This window comes from Mastigoproctus giganteus, chromosome 7 (assembly GCF_048544385.1).
Source record: "Mastigoproctus giganteus isolate SK-2022 chromosome 7, ASM4854438v1, whole genome shotgun sequence".
NCBI lineage: Eukaryota > Metazoa > Arthropoda > Arachnida > Uropygi > Thelyphonidae > Mastigoproctus > Mastigoproctus giganteus.
In genome coordinates, this window is record NC_143581.1 from 76603943 (window position 1) to 76623606 (window position 19664).

The window sequence follows — 19664 nt, forward strand, 5'->3', positions numbered from 1 at the left end:
CCTTCCCGTACATTGTAGCTGGCTCTGAACATTCATATTTTTCAATCTCTTGGCACTGCTCATTTAGTCATGGTTTTTTTTTCGTCTTTGCATTCCCTCTTAATTTCCTTGTTCATCTTCTGATATTCTTCACTGCATCTTGAAAAAATCTGTTGCCTTTGCCTCATCAAATTCAGGATTTTGCTTGTCATCCATTGATTTTTACTTTTCCTTTCTTTCTTTGGAATGGTCTCACATGCTGTGTTGGTCAAGGCTTCTTTCAGTGCGTGCCATTTGCTGTTTCCTTCATTTGCAAGTATCTCATACCTTCCTCTGACCGCCTCAGCATATGCATTCCTAATGCCATCTTTCTGCAGTAGATCAAATTGAAAACATTCCGTTCTTGTACTTTGTTTCAGTTTTTTTTCAGCTTAACCAGGAGCTTGGCTATTACTGGTACATGGTTACTTCTGCAATCCACTCCTGGATATGTCTTTGCCTGAAGGATGGCATTCCTAAACCTTTTATTTATAGTGATATAGTCTATTTGATTTCTTACATTGTCTCCTGGACTTTTCCACCTCCAGGCTTGGATGTTCTTTAAACCAAGTGTTGGTAATCACTTGTTAATTTATCTTGCACCACTGCCTAGATTTCGCCTCTTTCATTTTGATTTCCCAATCCATATCTTCCTATCACGTCTCCATCTGGCTCAGAAAAGAGTCCTCACATTTCAAGTAGCCAATTTCAACGTGCGTCTGTTTTTCTTTCTGTTTCTGCTGCTAGTTCTGCTTACAGTTTCTTGTTGACCAATCTGGCACCACCAGCTGCAGTCCATGGTTATCCGTACCGAGTGAGGCATCTGCATATGACGACACCGAGATCCCCTTCACGCTGTTGTCGTCCTTTTTTAAATTGTGCATGACCATGACATTCTTGGCATTTTACAGCAGTGGTTTGCCATTGCCTTCTGCTGGCTGTGTTTACCGAGAACACCCACCATCTCTCTTTCCAGAAGTTCCTCTGCTTGAAACAACCATTGTCTTCTGAGGTCATAGCCCATCTACCTTCTTCCTCAGTTTACTAACTGTGGATTCTGCCATTGGTCATTGCTCGTTATCCTGAGCATGGGAGCCTGTAACCCTTGGCAGGGGCCCTGCTGGGTACTGACAGCCGGAGCCAGCTGAGCCCAGGTTTCGTCTGTGGCTGTTTATTGGTTATTCACATTTGAATATCCATATTTGAAGGCTGTTCCACTATCCGCCACCTCTGGATGCACCCGGTAGCAGTATGCTCTGCCTCGGGATTTAAGGTACTACTATTATAAAAATAATAGTTAAAATATTAAGTTATTACTGCTCTAAAAATTAAGTTTCCGATAGTTATAAAAAAAAATGGCGTATTTTTGTTAGCTTTTGGAACGTAACCCCCCTTTTTGTACTGGTTCTTAGTCCCGTATAACACGGTTTCGCATTACACGAGATTTTGTGGGAACCAAACTACCGTGTTATACGAGTACCTGTAGAATGATCAAGAGAGTATTTTTTGCTTCGGTGCTGTCGGATCCATTCCATTAACACTTTGTCTATTTCTGCATTCTTTGTCTGGTGTAATGTCTTCCTGAGTTATATTAACTCGGGTAAATCACTATCACTATAAAACAGTTTTTCTTTCTGCTTCATCAAATTATAGATGATAGATGCACCAATACCATATTCATCACACAGAAACTTGACTGAGGGACCTTTTTCCAGCTGTTTTAGTAACTCCACCTTATCCTTAATGTTTAGAGACACACTTCCTTTTAGTTCTTATTAAATGGGAAGTGTTTGCAAATTCTCAGACTCACGACTTCAGAGACAGCAAATATTCTTTCAGTTATCTATAAAATAGTGTATAATAAACTTTCCATTTGGTGCCTCCTCGCAAGGTTGTGCCCTGTTGCCCTACCCTCACTACGTCTCTGTATATACAGTACATGACTAAGTTAATATAAAAGTTATTAAAAACGCTAAGATTGCGAGTAAAAATACTGATAATATAAGCTTTTTAAATATTTCACTTTATTGGTTTCCGGTATTTCCAGATGCTGGATGTACACAGATAAATGGTCCCACACTGTAGGTATACTTGCTGTGTAAGTCAGCAGTTCATAATATTCACTTTTCACACAGATATGTGTGCGCACACTTAAATTGTCCCCTCCTTTTGCCTGAAATTTTTGCATGTTAAGTGTCAAATTACCCCTCAGAAAAGTTTTTTGCAGAGGAAGCATTTTATTGGGTAGTGCAAATCCAGACCTTTGCACAACATAAACAGTTTCTTACGTTTGAAGTAGGATTCCTCCAGTCATCAAGATTCTTATGTTTGTAGTAGGTGGTTTCACTGATCTTGTGATATCACTGGGGAATTACAATGTTAACCATGAGTCCTTTCATCCACATTCACTTGTTAAAGTTCTGTAGCTTGGATTTGAAGTCTGCAATGAGAGTTCTCTCCTATAAAGGTCTACCATTGGGCATGGCTAGCCCAGCCCAAAGGACAGTTGTTGTTGTTGTTATTAGATTTGTTGGTGCATCAGCAACTTAGGCTATAATGCACCCAAAGGACAGTGAAAGCATCTACATGAAGATGCTTCCTAAAAGAAGTCAACTTGCATTTGCAGTGGATGTTATGATCATAATTATGGCAAACCCTTAGCCATGCGCCTCTGTAGCCAGGTGGGAAGGAGCAGCAGTGCGTAGCACACGCTTCTTGATTAGACCTGGGTTCGAGCCCATCACCACCAAATACGGAGGATGCGGACAGGTCAGGGAATGACCACCGCATATCCCGGAGCAATATGGCCTTAGTTGCTAATGCTCCTAAAAAACAAATAACAAACAAACAAACAATCCCTTAGCCATAATTATGAAAGCATCCTTGGACACAGGAAAAGTCCCCATGGACTGAAGATGTGCAAATGTGTCCCCAATTCACAAAGGGGGATCGAAGGGTGACGTGTAATTACAGACCAGTTAGTTTAACTTCTGTTCCTGGTAAAATAATGGAGTCACTGGTTAAAGACATTGCAGGAACATCTAGACAAGACTGCAGCAATAATTCAGACACAGCATGGGTTTGTTAAAAGTTTGTTAAAATCTGACAAATTGATTGGTTATTATGATGTGGTTACAAAGGAACTGGATGCAAAAAATAATTTTGATATCATATACTTGGATTTCAGGAAAGCTTTTGACACTGTTGCGCATTGAAGACTACTGTACAAATTGGAGCAGAATAGTATTAAGGCTAAGTTGCTACAATGGATAAAAGGATGGTTCAGTGGGAGAAGACAGAGGGTGGTAATCAATGGGTCATGCTCTTCGTGGACTAATGTTATTAGTGGAGTCCCACAGGGTTCGATGTTGGGTCCACTGTTGTTTTGTATATTTATCAATAATATTGATGAAGGTATATCAGGCTTAGTATCGAAGTTTGCAGATGATACAAAGGTTGGCAGGGTTGTTAATGACAGTAATGGCGGTGTATTACTGCAACAGGATCTAGAAAATTTGGGCAGATGGACTGAGAAGTGGCAGCTGAAGTTTAACATTGACAAATGCAAAGTACTGCATATGGGTAGAAGTAACCCCAGAGAAACGTACCAACTGTGTGGTACTACACTTAAGGAGGTAGAAAATGAAAAAGACCTGGGAGTAATTCTGCAGTCAGATATGAAATTTTCTGAGCAATGCAGACCAGCTGCCAGGGCAGGTCATGGGATGTTGTCAATGATATATAGGAATTTTGTTAGCAGGGAAAAGGAGGTGAATGTCCCTTTGTATAAGGCAGTGGTCAGGCCACGCCTTGAGTACTGTGTGCAAGTCTGGAGGCCTCATTTTAGGAAGGATGTAGATTTTTTTGAGCGTGTACAGAGAAGGGCAACAAGATTGGTGAGGGGAATGAAGGGATTCCCTTACCAAGAGATTCTTAAGTTCTGCAAATTGCAACATCTGGAGACTAGGCACCTGCGAGGTGATCTGATTGAGGTGTATAAGGCCTTGAATGGGTTGAGCATGCTGAATTCTGATGGGATTCTTCCACTTGTTCAGATTACAAACCTAAGGGGGCATAAATTGAAATTGAGGAAGGACAGATGTAGAATAGATGTGCAGAAATTTGCCTTTAGCCAGCGGGTGATTAAGAACGTTTCTTGTGAATTCTGTGCACGTACTCATTAAAATTACTGAGCAGATAGAAGGCAGTTTCATTGTGAAAGCAATAGAGCATTTATATGATGCATAAAAGCAGTAGAGCATTTATATGATGTATAAAAGTAAAGTGGCATCATTGCTTCAGTCAGGGTGATGATTTGGAGATAATTTTCTATTCCATAATGTTAGGAATTAGTTGGTGGTATAGTTGTCAAACTATCTCACTTCACCTCTACAACTCAGATTATTATTTTAATAGCACCAGAGCTTTCCAATCATATCTGTATGGTTTTATACTCACGATTCTACTTATGTAGAATTGTGAGACTTGTCATTCTACATAAGTGGGACTATGAGCTCAGGGGCTAATTTATATGTTATTTAGGCTGTAAAATCCTGAGTAAAACCCACAGCAAGAACCTTAATTCACTCCACCTGAAATCATCTAACTACGGCCTTGATTCAGGAGTACTTTAGAGATTCATCTAGTCCTCAAAAGGCATCAATGACTGGAGGAATCTCTAGTCGTCAAAAGGCATTGAACCCACACTTCTCCAAACAGGTGGGGCGATGTATCGTGCTGACTATGCTGCCCCAGCAGGTTAATCCCATTGCAATCAGTTCTGTATGCATGCCACACGCAGTGTATTCAAGAATTATACTTATCTCCTGGGTCCCGGGTGCCAAGCAAATTCAAGGTCAAGCTTTCCTATTGCGACTTAAGTATCGATCTTTCTCAGAGATAAAAGTTCCTCTTAAGTTATATCGTTTTCTATCAACAGTTTCATTTATATATCAGTTCTACACTTGGAAGATCTCTTACCTTTCTGTTTTTTTATTTATATTACATACTTTGCTAACGAACTAACCCTTCTAACCGCTTGGCTTCCTTACACTGCTCCTGTCTCCCCATGGCAGGGCCGGAAACCCTGTCAGAAAAGTCCTCTTGCCAAGGGCAAAAAGGAGCAAACATGGCAAATACAGACCATGTTGATATGGAAAATGACAACCCAAAGAGATAGAAGACCAATAGGATGCAGCAACCCTGCCCGTCTTTCTTAATATTCCACTCTCTTAGTAACCAGCCTATGAGTAAATTGTCTCCCTTCGTTATACAGAAACAACTGGAGGGTATTGTAGGATCTCCCAAGACGGTCAAGAGACTGCAATCAGGAGACATACTTATAGAAACCATGAATCATTGACATTTTGAAAAGCTTTTACAACAAGCTTTGCTGGCATTCCTGTGCAACCCTAAATTCATCTAAGTTGTCATATCTAGTTGGAATTTATTAAATGTCACCGAGGAAGAAATAACCCCAGAACTGCTGGGATGGAATGTAATTGAAGCAAAAAGAATAATGATTAAAAAAGTTAATCACCTGGCACCTGCCAGAAATATTCCCAACTTACCCTCCGCTGTAAAAGCAGGCTATTTATTTTGTCGCATCTGCCCCTACATTCCAAACCCTTTATGCTGTAAATGCCAGAAATATGGTCATTCTCAAACTGTGTGTAGAGGAATTCCTGTCTGCCCCAACTGTGGATCCTCAGACCACATACAAAATGACTGCACAGTTACAAAAATGACCTGTCCAAATTACAAAGGTAACCATCCTGCATATTCCAAGACATTTGAAAAGCGGAAAATGAGAAAAAAATATTAAATACAAGGTTGAGAACAAAGTCAGTTACCAAGAAGTTACCAAAATTAATGGAGGGACTGGTTAAAGAAGCACTGCAGGATCATTTAGACAAGACTTCAGTTATAGCTCAGACACAGCATGGTTTTGTTAAGGGGAAGTCTTGCCTGACCAACTTGATTGGATACTATGATGCAGTCACAAAAGAACTGGATGCAGGGAATAACTTTGATATTATATACTTGGATCTTAGAAAGGCTTTTGATACTGTTGCACATGGAAGACTGCTACACAAATTGGAGCAGTGTGACATTGGAGGCAAATTGCTGCTATGGATAAAGGGGTGGTTGAGTGGGAGAAGACAGAGAGTGGTAATCAATGGACACTGCTCATCGTGGACTGATGTTATTAGTGGAGTCCCTCAGGGCTCAGTGTTGGGTCCATTATTGTTTTCTGTATTTATAAATGATATTGATGATGGTATATCAAGCTTAATGTCCAAGTTTGCAGATGATACAAAGGTTGGCAGGGTTGTCAAGGACACTACTGACACTACACTGCTGCAACAGGATCTGGAAAGGTTGAGCAGATGGGCTGAGAGTGGCAAATGAAGTTTAACATTGACAAATGTAAAGTACTACACATGGGAAACAGCAACCCCAGAGCAACGTATCAACTCTGTGGTACTACACGGACAGTGGTAGAGAATGAAAGGGACTTGGGGGTGATTGTGCAGGCAGATATGAAGTTCTCTGAGCAGTGCAGACGGGCTGCAAGAGTAGCTCATGGAGTATTGTCAATGATATACAGTAAACCCCCGCTATTCGCGGGGGTTACGTTCCTGAGAAATTCCGCGAATACTGAAAACGCGAATACTGAGTTATGGCGCCCATGGTAATAAAAGGGTTCCGTTCCAAAGTATGAAATATATAACAAAAATTAGTCTAAAATTTTGTCTGTACGTATTATGTGTATTTACCTACATAATATGACTATGTACATAGACAAACGTAGAGAGTAAGTACATAAAAAAAAAAAAAAGCATAAGGCATCGAAATGAAAATAAGAAACAATTTATTAAATGTAATACTGTACATATTTATTAGACATTTTAAAGAAACCTTTCAAAAACATATCAAGAACATGGGTTGCTGGGCGAAAAATAACCATATTGATTTTTAAATCTTTCAAACCAGCCTTTGCTGGCTAAAAAACTTATCCCGCGAGTGCTATCACCAGTTTCACTAAAGTGTAGTGTTGATAAAGGTGTTTTGCCTTTTCACGAATGATAAGTGAACTTAACGGAATTTTATTTTGAGTTCGGTCTTCTATCCACAGATTTAAAGCCTTTTCCATTTTTTCTAATTTCACATCACGAGTTATAGAGCAAATTTTTGATGCAATTAGCGTGTTTTCACGGACACTACGGCGGATTTTTTCTTCCGATTTCTTGATTGATCGTACCGTTGACTCATTGATTTTATAATGTTTTGCCACTGAGGAGACACTTTCACCATTAGAAATTTTGTCTAACAATTCAATTTTACTCGCTAATGTCATCACCTTCTTTGATCTTTTCACAGTTCCCTTTTTATTCGCGGCCATATTTTTGTAGGATTAGAAAAGAACTTGTCCACAATAAAATCACTTTCTTTTAACTTTAACACGCTCGAAAAAGTCTGTTTACATCAACACACTGCAAAATGGTAGATTTTTCACTTTTGTAAACGTATCAATTAAAAGCAAGAGATGAAACCTTCTATGACAAGCGCATTACACATACTGAACAAGGATTAGCTTGAAACATCCGCGCTCGCGATTTTGTCACCCCCCACCCATTGAGCGCAGGACACTTCCTTTTTACACCTTTTAAGTTATTTTTACTCATTTTTAGAGAATAAAGCACAATTACAAAATGAGGAGGCACACTTGATACACATAAAGCTGTGAGCGTGTAGCAAAACGAATAAACAACACCATAAAGGCAGAGACAACTCTATTAACACCTCACTAGCTCACATTTTACATTTCTGGGGGTTACTACCATAAAACAATAAAAACAATTTCCAGTTGCGTTCCTGCTAGTGGAATCTGTTATAAACTGGTAGTGAACTCTATCTAATTGCATTTGCGATAATACCGATAGCTGTAATTGTGTTGGTTTTTAAGTTATTATGGTGAAATGTGTTTCCCCTTCACTGCTATAAAATAATAAATACATTTTCAGAATCTTCTCTTCATTTCTATCGTGTTGCGTTCAGTTGGGGTGATTCCGCGTTCGACTGCCATTTCTTGTAAACACAAAGGCGAATCGTGCATATGCGAATTCAGTTCGTGTTATATACAATATCGTTCCCCTAAATTGTGTAAGATTGAATTAGTGTAGTGTAAACACGTGTTATAAGACGACTGACTGTACTACTCTGTGGACTGGGCAAAATGATTTTAGCCACACCCATGTTTTTTTCATGGCGGAAAATGTTCCGGCGCTTTAAAATTCACATTTTTTTAGGTTTAAATCAGCGACCGCGAATACGCGAAACCGCGAATACAGATACCGCGAATAGCGGGGGTTTACTGTACAGGAATTTTTCCAGCAGGGATAAGGAGGTGATTATTCCATTGTACAAGGCAATGGTCAGGCCACACCTAGAGTACTGTATACAGGTCTGGAGGCCTCATTTCAAGAAGGATGTAGAGCTGCTGGAACGAGTACAGAGAAGGGCAACAAGATTAGTGAATGGAACAAAGGGGTGCTCTTACGAAGAAAGGCTTAAGTTTTGCAAATTACAGTGTCTGGAGACTAGGCACCAGCGAGGTGATCTGATAGAGGTGTATAAAGCCTTGAATGGTTTAAGCATGCTCAATGCTGATGGGATTCTTCCTCTAGCTCAGAATAATCACCTGAGAGGGCATAAATTCAAATTGAGGAAAGACGGATAGAGGTGCGGAAATTTGCCTTTAGCCAGCGGGTGGTTGGTTGGTGGAACGGACTGCCATCCCTTGTGGTGGAGGTTGATAGCCTAAATAAGTTTAAGGCTCAGCTGGACAGGTATTTTTGAACGAACAGAGGGGTGAAGTGGAAGTTGGTTTTTTTTTTTTTTTTGGCTGATGCTGCATAAGCTTGCTTTCTTGCATCAAATGCCTCTACTAATGCTAAATGCTAAGTGAGAAAACTAGTTGCACCAACTATAAATCAAAATATTACCTATGCAAATGCTGTAAAAAAATATCAAGCAGTCTCCATTCAAACTGATGTCACAGTTCCTACTAATAAATCAATTTGTGATTGGCTAGAAATGTCCTCTCTGAGCTCTCCAACTGTATGCAACCAACAATCCAAGACCACAGACCAAGCAAATAATAATCCTCTGACAATACCAGCGGCACCTCCTCCTCCAGTGATTGCTACCATAATCTTGTATTACAAACTCAAATACTGTGAAAAAATATTCAGGACAATACCATGAGCACAGATGTCACATCTATACAGGAAGATCCTATTTTAGAAATGTGTGCCGAAGAAGAAGAAATGGACACTGGTCGGCCAGTTTTCCTAAAAAAAAGACAAACAAAAATTGGAACGTCGTAAACCAGTCACCTTCAAAAAGCAGTCAGAATCAGCTCCATCAACTAAACAAATAATGTCTTGTATTTTACAATAGAACTGCAGAGGTTTTCGTTGCAATACAGATGATATCCAAGCTCTAATTAAATGTTAATCACCAGTTGGCCTTTGTCTTCAGGAAACATACCTAACCTTGCAAATTTCTCCTTTGAGAAAGAACTATTGCCTTTATCGAAGAGATCGAAATACAGCCAGTGCTGCCCATAGTGGTGTGGCAATCCTAGTTAATTCAAAGATCCCAACTAAACATATACCACTTCAAATGGAAATAAAAGCTGTTGCTGTTCGTATAACTCTCCACATTGCAATAATACTTCTCTCAATCTACCTACTGCCAAACCATGTTTACTCTTTACAAGATCTTGAAGACTTCTTCATACAGTTACCTTCACCTCTCTGTATATTAAGGGACTTTAATGGTCACCACCCGTTATGGAGCACTACTAAATTAAATAGATGGGGGTAAACTAATTGAAAGCTTTTTAGAGGCACTAAATATCACCATACTTAATACTGGTGCACCCACGCATGTACAGCTCCCAACTGGACACACTGCAGCAACAGATCTCTCAGTTTGTTCTCCAGTACTGGTCCCAGTCATAGAGTGGTACGTATTAAATAATCTTATGGGCAGTGACCACTTTCCAATAGTATGCAACTTTTTGATAGCACAGACTCCTTCAACTCAACCCTGCAGAAAATGGAAATTTGTCTGTGCAAATTGGGCAAAATTCCAGTCATCGATATCTTTTGATGAGAGAAAAAATCCACTTCCAGCCTATTGATAATGTGACAAATTACATCACGTTGCACCTCCTAAATGTGGCTAAACATACACAATACCACTATCTAATCTGTCGGACCAAAAGCATTATGACTACTGGTGGAATGATAAGGGTTGCACCAAAGCAAAGAAAGCCAAAAATAGAGCCTGGAATTTATTTTGGCAATGTCTGACCACACCCAATCTCATTAGTTATAAGAAATTAAAAGCAAAAGCACCTTTCATAGAAAGGCAATCCAAGAAAGAATCCTGGACCTGTTTTGCGTAAAGCATCAAGAAAAACACTGACACCAAAATAATATGGGAAAAAAATTAGACAGCTTTCTGGTAAGTTTCCTACCGTACCTTCTCGAATCCTGTCCTGTAATTTGTGAGATCTATGTAGTCCTTTGGATTTTGCATATGCTTTGGGCAACACATTTGCTGAAATCTCAGTGGCATCAGCTTATACTCCATCATTTGAAAGCATTAAACACACTGCAGAACAGCATTCTATTAACTTACAAACTGCCCTCCTTCTGCCCTATAACAAATATCTACAATATTCCGAACTCTTGCATGCCATCGGAACAGCCCACAATGGTGCTGCCCCACCAGATCGGATCTATCATGCTACAACATCTTGATGACAAAGCTTTGTGCCTCCTTCTTGTTTTTTACAACCCTATTTTTCTAGAAAATGTTTACCCAGCTTCTTGGCATCATTCTTCTGTTTTGGCATTTCTAAAGCCTGGAAAGATTCAACCAATCCCCATAGCTATAGACCAATATCCGTCTCAAGCTGCCTCAGCAAAATTCTAGAAAAACAGTTGTCCACAGTAGACTTGTCTGGATCATTGAGTCAGAACGGTTAATGAGCAATAGTCAGTATGGATTTCTTCAAAACAGGTCATTCTTGGACCTTATGGTTAAGGCTGAATTTGCCATTCGTAATGCCTTTGTTAAACACGAACATCTAGTAATGTTTCCATAGATAGAGAAGGCCTTTGACACAACCTGGCGGTTTGGAATACTAAAATATCTTTACCCTCTTGGTCTGCGGGGCAACCTTTCTATATTTGTGAAGGATTTTCTACATACTAGATCATTTCAAGTTTGATACCAACATGCCCTTTCTGCAACATTCATTTAGGAAGAAGGCGTTCCACAGGGATCAGTACTGAGTGCCACTCTTTTGCTCTTAGAATAGATTCTATCACTAAACAACTTCCAAATACCGTAGAGACTTACCTTTATGCAGATGACCTTTCCATCTCCTGTCATTCCCAAAACATGAGATCTATTGAATGACAGCTTCAGATACACTAAATAAAATACAGCAGTGGGCCAGCATCAATGGCTCTAGATTTTCACAGCAGAAGACAGTTGCTATCAATTTTTGTAGACAACGCAAGTTTCATCTGGATCCCGAACTTCATATCTCTAATATCTCCATCCTAATAACATCAGATTTCTAGGAATTAATCATTGACAACAAGCTAAATTTCTTTGAATACATTAAAAAATTACGTACAGCCTGTCTAAAAAAGGTAAACATACTTAGAGCAATATCTGCTCTTGTGGTGCTCCCATTTATGATTCTGCCAGAAAGAGTGCATTACGTTGGCTTGATCCAGTTCAACACAGTTCGTTGACGATTGCACTTGGTGGTGCTTTCAGAACTTCACCAGCACACAGCCTTTACATTGATGCTCATGAGCTCCCACTATCTTTACGTAGGAAATCGTAATTGCTGAAGTACTTAATTGCTGAATTTGTCAAGATACAAAGTTGTGCGTCGCATCCCATTCAGTCATACCTTTTCAATCTACCATTAGAAAATCTGTACAGAAATAAACCTAGCATATCAAAACCAGCTGGTGTTCGCCTTCTTGAACTAATGCCGGTCTTTAATATTTCCATCCATTTCGTACAACAAGTAGCAATTTATACTCAACCACCATGGTTCCACCTCCTATACCGACCTGTAACGCTTACCTCTATCAATAGGAAAAGAATATTTTGCAAATATCAAATATCAGACAACTTCATGCAGTTCATACTCAAAGATATAATGATTTTTTACCAATATACACAGATGGCTCTAAATCCAATTCAAACGTTGGAACAGCTGCAGTGTTTCTGAATACAATTGTATCAGCATCCTTTCCATCGAATTCAGTATCTTTTCAACTGAATTATTTGCAATTAAACTAGCTTTACAAAATCTCTCTTCTGACCGGTGGTTTAAAATCTGTAATTCACACTGATTCCCTGAACTCAATCAAGGCATTGTGTAATTCCTCAGATAAACTTCACCCTGTTATTAATGAAATTAGAAGATTATTACTGCAAATTGAAGAATGGCACCAACTAGATATCTTCTGTTCAATGCCAGCACATTCTGGTATTTTGGGCAATGAACTGGCTAATAATGCTGCAAAAAACCCAACCACCTTGTTCCAGCATCAGACTATGCACTGATGATTAATGCTGCATGCCTATCATAATGGGCAGCACTATGGCATTATCACACTAATAATAAACCCTTTCAGATTAAACAGACTCCAAAAATCTGTAAATATGACTGTTAAACACACTCTCCTTGACTGCCTCTATTATAAACAAGACAGAATTTCAACCCTGCAATCGCTGGTTAACCTTCATCAACCAATAACTCTAGAGAATTTGATTGGTGACAAAGCCAATATTTCTGAATTTTTCTGCTTCCTCAAGCAAACTGGAATTTTTAATCTTTTCTGATTAAGGACCTTTCTGACTGTACGAGACTTTCTGATTTCCTTTTTATAATAAACAAATAGGCACATTATAGCCAAGTAGCTTAGAAACCCCCATAACAACAACTTATCTCCTGTTAAGAAACTTTCCCACTTCTACAGCCGAAAAGCAGAAAGCTTTATCCTTATAGGGTTTTCTATAATATTTAGTGACAGCAATTGATGAATTCATATTAAGCTGGAATATTTGGATAAATACAAAAATAAGCAAACTTGTACAGTTAAAGTGTTTAAAACTGTTCATTTTCTGTAAAATAAAACACACGCAAAACAAATTCAAATTGTTATAAAATAATGTTCTGAAATTATGAGCTCACAAATACAAATGTATATCAACTCACTCAGGAAGCCTTATTCCTATAATCCTTATATCTCACCATTTTGGATGATTAAGATCTACATTAGTGTTCCAAAATAATCACTTTCTTGTCTGCTGTGGAAAACCTCCTTGTTATACATCAATAAATTCTCTACTGCCTTCAGACAGCACTACATAGATGCCAATGCTCCAGATTTACGATGCAGAATCCATGTTTTTTTACTGAAATTGAACCTTCTCCAATTCACTGTCATGATGTAGTGGATGAAAGAGTTTCTCTTTTTGCAAAAAAATAAATAATAATAATAATTATAATAAGAATTAAAAAAAAAAAAAAGGTGAATTTCTGTTTATTTTCATCAACAAATTGGCCATCAGTTGTGCTAATACATGCAAGAGATAATACGGTTGTGGTTTATAATTTGTGATAATTTCTTCATACTTTTGTGGTGTTGAGCTAATTAACAATGCCGTTCGCTAAATTGCCAAATAAATACAGGTGTAAAATTTCACAAGACATACATGCAAGATTGTCTCTGTATAATCTCTATTTGCTTTACATACCATAATTAGATGATTTTTAAATTTCAAGCAACAGGAGATGCAGTTAAGGAATTTCCAAACAAATAAGCATAAGAACATCATGCAGTGCATAGAAAGAAATGAAATGGTTGTTGCATTTATTGAGGACATGGATGTCATACATGCTGAATATGCATTTGCATCTTTTTTTTATAGAACATAATCTTCCTCTGGGTTGTGCTGATCGTGCTAGCATATTGTTCATAAAAATGTTTCCCAATAGTAAAATAGCAAAAAAAATAATGGTTGGAATAACAAAAACTACAAGCAGTAGCGAAATTGAATGTTTAAGGAAAGAACAGGTAGTAGTGATTCTGAAAAATGTGCCAATTTCCATTGTGACAGATGATAGTAATCTAAGTGATTCTGAGAGCTGTATACAGTTGTAGCGTTTTTTTTTTGTTTTTTTTAATAAAAAAAAATCGTCAAATTGTGAAAGCATCTTGTTCTCAGTGCCAGCACTGGAAGCAGAATGCACGGTACATCATTGGATCACTTTTTCTGAACAATCTAAAAGATGTGGGATTCATTCAGAATACTGCCTTGCTCATTCTGGTTATAATGGCCTGTTATGTTTGTGTACTACCCTTGTCTGTTATGCTTGTTTACTACCTTTTTAAAAGCTTCTCTTTTAAAAATGTACTGAAAGAGAAGATTGGGCAAATTAAGTTCATGATCCAGCTTTTGAAAGAAGACAAATTGAAGACCCCAAGGTCTTATTAATTGCAAATTATGGAAAAAGCATCCAAATCCTAAACAGGCTAAGAAAGTTGATAATTCTAGTCACGTTATCTTCACCCATGCAAAAGTCTGTTCGTGTATCCTTCTCGCTCAAATAAAACAGTTTGTTTGTTCCTTTTAAACGTTGTCACCATGCCTCATTTCCTCGTTCTGTGGTCATTACTCCTAGATACATTGTAGAACATTATGTGCAAGTTTATTTTACTAACAATTTACAGATCTTCCATTTTGGAAAATGATTACCATAGTACACCAAACCAGATGAATGATTCTGATTTAGTCAAGGCCTTTTTACTTACAAGGTTATGGAGAAGCTAAAACAAGAGGGGAAGTTTCTGTTCGTCTGCTCGATGAGAAAGTCTTTTATGGTGTACATGCAGGCATGAAGTGACAAAATGGTGGTCTTATAAATAACAATAGTGGCATGTGATGCAGGAGAGCAAGCGTATGAGCTTATATAGCATCAGCAAAAAAAATTCACACAACCATTCCCTCTAAATGTTTGTCCAGTTCCTCCTTAAATTTATTTAACCTATTAACTTCCACAACAAAAGATGGAAGTTTGTTCAGGAATTAAACACCCATTGGCTAAAGGCAAATTTCCGCACATCTATTCTACAGCTGTCTTTCCTCAATTTGAATTTATGCTCCATTAGGTTCGTAATCTGAACAAGTGGAAGAATCCCATCAGAATTCAACATGCTCAACCCATTCAAGGCCATATACACCTCAATCAGATCACCTCGCAGGTGCCTAGTCTCCAGCCGCTGCAAATTGCAGAACTTAAGCTTCTCTTGGTAAGAGAACCCCTTTGTTCCCCTCACCAATCTTGTTTCCCTTCTTTTTACTCATTCCAGCAACTCCACATCCTTCCTAAAATGAGGCCTCCAGGCCAGTACACAGTACTCTAGGTATGGCCTGACCATTGCCTTGTATAACTGCATAATCACCGCCTTTACCCTGCTAGCAAAATTCCTGTATATCATTGACAAAACTCCATGACCTGCTCTTCAACTGCCTGTCTGCATTGTTCAGAAAACTTCATATATGATTGTGCAATTACTCCCGGCTCTTTTTCATTTTCTACCACCCTAAGTGTAGCACCACTCAGTTGGTACATTCCTATGGGGTTACTTCTACCCATATGCAGTACTTTGCATTTGTCAATGTTAAACTTCAGTTGCCACTTCTCAGCCCATTTCCCAAATTTTCTAGATCCTGTTGCAGTAGCACACTGCCATTACTGTCATTAACAACCCTGCCAACCTTTGCTTCATCAGTAAACTTCGACACTAAGCCTGATATACCTTCATCAATGTCATTGATAAATATACAAAACAACAGTGGACCCAACACCGAACTCTGTGGAACTCCACTAATAACATTAGTCCACGAAGAGCAGCGCCAATTGATTACCACATTTTTATCCATTGTAGCAACTTACTCTTAATACCATTCTGCTCGAATTTGTACAGTAGTCTTCCATGCACAACAGTGTCAAAAGCTTTCCTTAAATCCAAGTATATGATATCAAAATTATTTTTTGCATCCAGTTCTTTTGTAACCACATCATAATATTCAGTCAACTTTATCTGACAAGACTTTCCCTTAACAAACCCATGCTGTGTCTGAATTATTGCTGCAGTATTGTCTAGATGAACTTGCAGTGCATCTTTAACCAGTGACTCCATTATTTTATTCGGAACAGAAGTTAAACTGGTCTATAATTACTCTTGTCACCCTTCGATCCACCTTTGTGAATTCGGGATACATTTGCACAACTCTAGTCTGAGTCCAAGGATGCTCTCATAATTATGGCTAAGGATTTGCGTACTTCCTTTGCCGCCTCCTTTAATATAACTGGATAGATCCCATCCACCCCAGATGCCTTTCTTATATTTCACTTCAACAATTTCTCCTCCACTTTGCTCTCAGTTATTACAAAATCAATAAGCACCCTGCTAAAATTTGATAACTTTCTGGCATTTTCAATCCTTAATAACTCCTCATATGTGAATGTAGATGCAAAATACTCATTCAGTTTGTTTGCTCTCTAAGCAGGATCATCAACAGTCGAACCATCGACTGTTGATGCTTTATCAAGTCGATCAATCTGATTCATCCCCTTCCTTTTAGAATTTATACAGGGTGATTCACTACAAGTACGACAAACTTGCAGGAGGTGTAGGGGGCACAAAGACGAAACCGAATCACATATCATTGCAGGGTACAAAATGCCTTCGTCATGCAGGAGGTCGCGTGAACAAAGAAGCAAAGAAAAAGAACAGAAACAGCAACTCGTTAGTGTAACAGAAATCATTTTAATGACAAGTTTTACATTGATAAAAAGCCATGCTACAGAAGGTGTTCGAAAGTTCGACCAGAAGCAGTCACACAGGCTTCACAGCGCCGCCGCATGGAATCCCTAATGTTCTGGAAGATTCCTGGCGTGTCTCAAATCTACAGAGATGCGAGCGACAAGGTCTTCAACTGAATCAACGGGGGTTCTCGTACACCAAAGTCTTCATTTTACCCAGCAGAAGAAGTCCAGGCATGATAGGTCCCGTTATCTAGCAGGCCAATGAACCGGACCACCATGACCTATCCAATGCTGTCCAAATGTAACGTTTAGGTGTTGGCAGACGTCATTGGTGTAATGTGGGGGATCCCCATCATGCTGGAACCACATTGAGCGGCGCAACGACTGAGGAACTGCTTCTTCAATAAGTTCGGGCAGGACTTGCTGTAGAAAGATCAAGTATGCCCTACCATCCAGACGAGGGGGGGGGCAGAAAGGTATGGTCCAATGAAGTGGTCTCCAACAATGCCGGCCCAAACATTGACAGAGAAACGGCATTGAGTTGCATGTGTTCGCGTACCATGGGGAGTTCTCCAAAGCCCACAGAGGTGTTATGTTGATTGAAGGTTCCCTCTCTTGTGAAACTTGCCTCATCCGTGAACAATACGGACGCAGCAAATGCGCTGTGTACCGCACTCTGTTGAAGAAACCAAGTAGCAAATGTCCTCCGGAGTGGATAATCCACAGGTTTCAATGATTGGACGCGTTGCAGATGGTACGAACTCATTTGGTTTGTTGACAGTATCCTCCATACAGTGGGGCGCCTTCGTAGCCAGGTGGGTGGGAGCAGCAGTGCGTAGCACACACTTCTTGATCAGATCGGGGTTCGAGCCCGTGACCACCAAATTCGAAGGATGCGGAAAGGTCAGGAAATGACCACCGCATCCTCCTAAAAACCAAATAACAATAACTAACATAACCGTACAGTGGATTGGGAAATACCCAATCGTTGGCCTATCGCTCGAGTACTCATACTCAAATTTCCTTCTGCAAGACGTAGGACATTCTCCTCATTGTCTGGTGTCCTCGTCGTTCGCTCTCGATTCATGGTATGTACCTCTCGTGAAACAACCAGTCTCACGTAACCTTCTGTGCACACATTTGAAAATCGTATGATGAGGAGCACGTCTGTGCGTTAAACGTTCCTGGTGCAAGTGCAGAGCGCCTTGCCCATTAAAGTCCACAGCTCCATACGCGAAGTGCATGTCGGCCAATTCAACGTTTGAATACTCATCCATCCTACTGCCTCGGGAACCGGTTCGCAAATGCTAACTTCCAGCGGGATCGCTGTTCACGCGACCTCCCATTCAATGTCCTCCACCGCATGACGAAGGCATTTCAGACCCTGCGATGCTATGTGATTCCGATTCGTCTTTGTGCCCTTTACACCTCCTGCAAGTTTGTCGCACTGGTAGTGAATCACCCTGTATAGTAAAGAAATTCTTGCTGTTTTTCTTAGCATCCTTTGCCAAAGATTTCTCGTAATCTGCCTTACCTCCTTTCTGACTTGATTACAGACTAGCTTATATCTGGCATAGGCTTCTGTGTTGCCTGATAATTTATATGCGTTCCATGCATTTTTTTTCTCTGAGGTAACACAAATTTTTTTAATTGACATTTTCAAATTTGAAACTTTTTGTTCACAAGTTTCTAATCTTCTTGCTGTTGTTACATATAAAGAAATAGATGTTTTCAGTATAAATTCTCTCAGTTTCAGTGTGAAAAACCTACCAGGCACTGTTACAAAAGAAAGAAAAAACTGCTAAACAGTAGTCCTTGGTTGGGAAACTGACAAAAGAGCAAAAAGAAACTTGATATATATAACAAGTTATCCCAAGTTGTGCCTGTCATTTTAAGAATTCCTCATAGAAGTTCTGAGTTTAAGAGAATATATTGTGCAAATATAGAGAAACAAAACCTGAGTTCTGAACTTTTGTATTTGGTGAAGCTTTTAGAAATGCTCCTGACAGCCAAGTCTCGACAGTCAAGGTGTATTTCTTGAATTAAAATTAGTTGATGTCTAATAGAAAAATGTTAGCTAAGCTAATGGTTAAAAATATACTGTAGCAGAAAACAATCCTATTTTAATATAAAATGGGGGTTTTTTTTGTTTTTTTTTTTTTTTGTTCTTTTCTTCTTCCCCAGTGAAATTTAAATACTAATGCAGTGTGGACTGGTCTTAAATCTGCTTTTCCTGAAAAATCTTTCTTTTGACCTCTTTATGAGAAGCATTTCTCCTTTTTTGCAGAAACAACTTTCCTTTTATATTGTCCCATAAGCCTCATGTTTTTTTGCCTGTTTTGCCCCACAAATCTCTCATTTTTTGCCTTATCTTCAACCGTTTCCATAAAAGTTGTTAGCTAAGTCTCTGAATGAAATTGCCTTTTGCTCTTTGTCTAAAGGTATCTTATTCCAAATCCAGTGGTATCTTGGTACTTTGGTACGTATTGATTGTTGAGTTTGGAGTTGCTCCTTAAAAAGAAAATTCGACATTTAAAATTATTAAAAATAAAATTCAGTATCCTAAAATTAGATATGAGATAACTGATTCATTTCGAAAATAAACACTATTATGCCTGGAAGGTTCATTATCAAGGTATAGTACAAAAAAATGTATAAAATTTATGTCAAATCAAACAGATCTGTTTACGTCTAT

The 19664-nt window shown here is 38.9% G+C and overlaps 1 protein-coding gene across 4 annotated transcripts in view; it reads left to right on the plus strand.

The window, feature by feature from the left end:
* Window positions 1-19664, plus strand: part of snama (something that sticks like glue) — a 489984-nt gene that overhangs the window by 259535 nt on the left and 210785 nt on the right. The window lies entirely within an intron of this gene.